Source organism: Bubalus bubalis, chromosome 3 (genome assembly GCF_019923935.1).
Source record: "Bubalus bubalis isolate 160015118507 breed Murrah chromosome 3, NDDB_SH_1, whole genome shotgun sequence".
Taxonomy (NCBI): domain Eukaryota; kingdom Metazoa; phylum Chordata; class Mammalia; order Artiodactyla; family Bovidae; genus Bubalus; species Bubalus bubalis.
The window spans coordinates 27,697,726-27,703,798 of record NC_059159.1 but is presented as its reverse complement, the minus strand read 5'-3'; the positions used below and the strand labels follow the sequence as shown (position 1 = coordinate 27,703,798).

The 6,073-nt window shown below is 39.3% G+C and overlaps 1 pseudogene; it reads right to left on the bottom strand.

Annotated features, from left to right (window-relative positions):
- Nucleotides 1–1,788: 1,788 nt before the first annotated feature.
- On the bottom strand, nucleotides 1,789–3,141 carry LOC102390365 (annotated as a pseudogene).
- Between the last annotated feature and the right edge of the window lie 2,932 nt (nucleotides 3,142–6,073).

Here is a 6,073-nt window from a genome sequence, read left to right as displayed (position 1 = left end):
GCAGGTGAGGGCTGCAGCGTGTGTGACTTTCTTCTGACTGGTTGGTGGTAAGGCAACAGAGTGGTGCTCCAGGAATCTTGTGCTCAGCCTGAAGTTACCATCCTTCACCTCGGTGAGGGCCCCAGTTCTGCAGAAGAACTCAAGGACATTGCTATGCATGCTTCTTGAGTAGGAAGCAGGGCCCTGCCTCAAGGTTGTACCACCATTTGATTGCTCCTTCTGTTTCTGTATCTCCTCCCTTCTCTGATTAGCAACTGTTTGAATCTGTTTTGAATCCTCTGGGACTCAGGAAAGGTCAAGAAGGCTGAATGAAGCCCATATCCTACAGACAAGAAATGGAGAATACTGAACAGATCTATACTCCAGAGCCCCGGTGAGTCCTGCTCAGTTTTAATTCAGGGAACTAGGCAACTATGACTGTGATAACTTCCTGTCTAAATGGGGCATAGGACTGCCTCAGCTTGGAGAATAGACACTGAATTGGAAGCATTCCTGAGTTCCAAGTCCTAGATCTGAGTCTTGTGTGATTAAAATCTCAATCTGTTGGTCTGCCATTTTGGTGTAACAGACCCAATTAGAAGTAGTTGGAGGAGTGACAACTGGAATTTTAACAGACAAAATAAATCTCATTTCTTTTCAGAAGAATAGGCCTGAAACCCAGTCTGGACCTGGCACTTCTGGGAGACTTGTACCCAGGTAGCCAGTTGCCTAGCTCTATAAAAAGTGAGTTTGTAGTTACTAGCTTCCAGCAGACATTGTTTTGAGCATGTCTGGTGGCATCCAGGCCTGACACAACTCAGAAAACTCAAGCGTGTAGCAATGCAAGGTCTAGTCTGAAATTACACGCATAGTATCACTACCTTGGATGTCTGAAGCATAGCTACTCTGTTTTGACTTTTTTGTTTTAATTTAACATTTTATTTAGCCAAACTTAAATTATAACTGCACAGTAGTTCCTAGAACAAATAATAAGTTGTTCTTTGGGGACAATTTTCTGACAAAATGAAGAGACACAAAGTGATGCATCTTCCCATTTGACTTTCAAGGCACAGCCATAAAAGAGGATAATTGCTGATGCAGCTTGGCTTAGATTATAAGGCTCTTGGGCTCCATGGACAGGGCAGCCTGGCACTCTCAGAGACAGGTCCACAGGCACAGCTGACAGTCCAGAGAGCAGCACCCATGCAGGAGGATGCCTAGGATTTTCCAGAGGGTGAGGCTCGGGCTCTGTTTGGCACCGAGCTAGATGGGGGTCTGGGGAGTTCACAGTCATGTGCTGGGAAGAGCTGATTTGAGAGGATAAAACTGACAAGTTAAAGGAAAACGCCCGTCCTGACATGACAGCAGGCGAGTGTAAGTCCAAATGTTTGAGACACCCACTTCAGTATAGCTACCTAGGCCTGTAAATTCCTCTTTTCCTATATCAGTTTAGGCTGTCTATTGCAAACAACAGTGTCTGAAAGAGCATTGTTGAAATAAAAGGTGTAGAAGACTTGGGACAGTCATGAGACTTGGGACAGTGGGCAGAGCTAGCCCCAAGGAAGAAGCCTAGCTCTAGCAACAACTGTCCAGCCCCGAGAAGACTGAAGGTGGCCTCATTTGAGTGGCAAACAGTAAGGTTTAAATTTCAAAAATTATTTATCCTGCTTCCTAATATTACTTAAACCACATAGTTCCATGAGGCAGGGTAAACTTGAAATCAATGAAACAGTAATGATCTTTCAAAACTGAGCAGCTGAACTACATATCAACAAGACAGGCCAGATTAAATCAAACTTAATAAAAAGCACTTTATGATACTAGTATCCATGTTCATCTTTAACATGAGTTGGTTTTTCAAAGGGAGGACGATGTAGGGGATGTCAAAAACCAAGTGAGAACAGATTTGCTTTCATCTCATTCTGTTCAGTTTCCATAATGGGAGGATGGATCCACTACCATTTCTTCACCAGTTTTCTTTGTTGCTGGCATCTCGCGCCTTTGGTCCTCCATGCCGAGGAAGGAACACTTTGCTGGGTGGCACTGCTCTAACTGCTACCAGAGACACTAGGTTTGACTTGTATATTGATAAAATCTGGCGAATATCTTCTGGAATCCTAGTAACTTCTGGAGGTGTAGGTGTTTTGAGTAGAATCTCATAAGAAGAAATAGTAGGAGAAGAGGCATCTGCAAAATTCTCAAAGCATTCATCTGAATTTGTACTTTCTTCCATTGCCAAATCATTCAATGAACTGTTTGCTTTTGACAATGGATAATTTGTGGATACCAGAGCTGTGCTGCTTTTTGTAGAAGGAACTTTCAAACCAGGAGTGCTGAATGTAGGTGCCAAGGGAGAATCTGTGTGCTCTGCCCCATTTTTTTTCCCAACAGCTGGATTATGAGTCCAGGAGTGGCAAAGACATTATCATTGGGCACTGGTTCTGTTTCTATGGTCTCACTGTTAGTCTTCACATTTTTAAGTCCAATTGTGTAATCGTCATTTAAACACATAGTGTATTCAGAGATACCAACTCAAAATCATCCATCTTTAGTGCACATTTTGAAGTTTTTACTAGTGACTGTTTGGAAAATGGAGTTAAAATTTTTGGCTCTTCCTTCTCATTGTTTACTGCTTAGGGAGGGTTTGGCAGAACTTGGGATATGATGTACTGCTCAAGTCCAAAATCAGAAAGTTGTGGACTATGCGGTGACTTCTCAGAAACAGAAGTGCTTGGAGCAGCAGAATCCAACAAATCATCTTTCACGTCAGGCTTCTCAGGACATTCACATTCACTGGGCACTGGTTTAGAGTCAATGACCTCTTTCTCATCCACTGAATTTTTCTTGGCACATGGAGTATATCCATACTTCTGGAAAAACTCTTTTATTTTAATGATATCCACTGAATTCTTTTTCATCAGTATTTTCGTTGCCTTTATGAAACCTATGCTTTCTTGACTTTCCAAGCTTTGCTTTATCAAGAATATTGACATCATCCTTTAGAGTCTGTACTTCTGAGTGAAGGTCATGTAAAACTCTCATTGGACAATCTTCAGAGTTGCTTTCCTCTCTGTCCAGTGCTCACTACAGCTGGGCCGTCTTGCCATCCAGGGTGATAGCCAGAGACCTCAGCATCCTGCAAAAGTCTTGGATTGGATCCATAGGAGAGCCCGGTCTATTTTGACTTTTAATTATAAAATTCTCCTTAATAGCCATAGCAGATGTCACCATTAACAATGTCATTGTTTCTCAGGTATGAGAAGATGTAAGAATTGGAACTCATTAAATCTTCTCCTGAAAAGATCTAACTATCTGAAGGCCTGTTCTGCCAGTTTTTCCCAGAGCACAGGGTGTCTCATTCCTGATTTCCACCCTGAACTCCTTTCAGGGGTGTTGAAAATCAGCAGCTGCCAGTGGTCATGATTTAATCTTTGTAGAGGTAGATGGCAAGTGTCAGTTTTTAGTTGGCAGAGCCCCTTCTTGGTCATAAACTTGGCCATGATTTTAAGAGAGAGCATTTCATGACCATTTCATGCTAGGATGCTGAGAATGTCCATTCTCAGGTCTGGCAAAGATTTTGTTAACAGGCCACTCAATGTGCTGTTACTGGATTAGGCCATAAAACAGTATCCAAAATTTTCTGGACCACCTGTCTTGCTAGCCTCTTGGTCCAGGAAAACATTCCTTCATGTTGCTTCTTCCCATATCTAGAGTTACACTGTTACCATCATTGATCTCATATGGAACTATATATTATTTTATCAGAGGCCTCAGTCACACATTTGGCAGTATAAGAAACAGCAATTTTGTAAAACTGGTGAAAGACAAGTAACACAGACATCAGTATTATAAGCTAAAAACTTCCATTAGATGTAGCCCAGTATATCCCAGGTCATCTGACTTAGTCTATTCTGTACGAATCTTTATCTTCCAGGGAAATTATATATTAGCACTGTCTATAAGGCACATAACCCAGTTTCCTAGTGTTACTAGACTGATTATTTTTAGTATGATTTAATTGTTTCCAACATAGAGGACACTTTAAACCTAAATTACCATAACCTGGTGTTATCTATATAAATCCATCCCATAATAATGGGAGATTTTTTTCCTTTGCTGAAACTTTGCTTGCTGCTCTGATTGAGACTAATAGAAGAAAATTCAAATTTATGGCCAGGGTCAGAGGAGGCATTATTAATTGGTTGGGTAAGGGGATTCCATTTAGTAATATCAATAGTGACATGAATATGACCATAATTTTTCTTTTTAAGTAAATTTTCTCAGGGTCAACCACTTAGAGACTTGGAGTAGAGAAATTCACCAAGGTAACCCAGAACTAGACACAGGTAATTGGCCACAAACCCAACAATTGGATTGATTTCTAAAACTAGCCTAGGATCAGGGCTATGATAGAAAAGCTTTTGATTTATATGCAAAGGCCTAAGAAGTCAAGAAAACACTATAAATGATCATACGAATCAGATCCACATCTTGGGCAAACTGTCTATCTCTGATGTTGTCTTCTTCTTGTCCTGGTGTAGAGCAGTTTCTCCTCTGTTTGAGCATCATTTTAAGGTGAGATCAGGTCAGTTGTCCTCTCTATAGATCAGTCTAGTGTTGGGGCCTTTGGAAGTCGGAATTAATCTAAGAGTCAATTTCCCTTCAGTTTCATTGTGCATGAGCTAGTTAAGAGTACCTGATAAAAAGGTCCTTCCATCCAGGTTGGAGACAGCCCCTTAAATTATGTCTTTTTCTAGTCCTGGTTGCAGCTCATGAGGCATCTGATCTTTATGCAAAGATAAATTACTGAGATAAGCTTTAGAAACAAACTTAGGGTGTTCTTTAGAAATTCAATTAAATTTTACATTAATATCACATAACAGCAAAGAACTATCCAGGAAATGAGTCTTACTAGATTCAGACCTCCATTAACAAACTTGGATTTAACATTTATTGAAATATCTTTTTCTCCCTAAAATTACTCTCATTTTTATCAAAAATAACCAAATTAAGGCTAGTTTGTTTGCAAAATAGGTCTGCTTTCAATAAATTTGGCCTGATGATTTATATAACCACAATTGATTACAGACTTTTTGCTTTGTTGAAACTTTCATAGATTCTCAGATTGAACTTTTAAAATAAAACAGGGCTGGGAAAAGTCATACCAAAGGCTTATCACAGGTTTCACCTAACAAATCTAGGTGAATTCTTCCCTTTTCAAGGTCTCAAAAATTCCTTCAGAGTTCTGTACCTGTTAGTGAGAAAACCTTCCTAACTCATCTGATAAAGTTACTGAAAACCTAAGATTTACCAGTCTCTGAAGGAGTCAGATAGAGAGAAAATATAATTGTTTTAATTTGTTTATAACATATAATTTTACCAAATTACTGTCATAATTATTTTGAGGGGAAGGTTCTCCCTACTCCTGGAAAACACAGATTCAAATCTATAATTTTTTCAGATAGAAACCATAAAAGTTATAAGCATATTCGCTGGTTAATTCAGTCCTTTTGTAACTTTTGTGAAGTCATCAGGTTTCCCATTAGAATACCAGGACATATCAGAATGTTAGAAACTCCACATAATTTCTAGGATATTTATATTAGTAATGTTTACCATACATTATAACCTGAGAGGATTTATTACTCATTTGACAATATTTCCCATGTAATTTAACCAACCAAATAAGGACAATTAGTTTAATAGTTCTCTTTGGGATGTTTTAGGTGCCCTCTAAAGCAACCCAAAGTTAGCTAGAGGTCAAAAGAACTTCAACAGAATTTGATTTAGGAAGTTTTGTCAAAAAAATCAGTCAAAAGGGTTTAGAACATTCAGTCAGATTTCGTCAATGCTGATGGGTGTATCACTTAGCTTGCTGATATGTCACAATGGGTATATATAAGGAGGCTCGAGGTCTAGAGAAAGTCAACTCCGTCATCTTGGACCTAGTTGGCTCTAACCAGTTCTCCTGCAGCTGTGTCATTCCTAAGAAAATCCATTTATCCAACTAATTGTAATCCAATTTTAGAAAAACCTGATCATGCATAACTCTTTCAGTATTTTTTTTTCATACCTTCTTCTCTTGAAAACACAT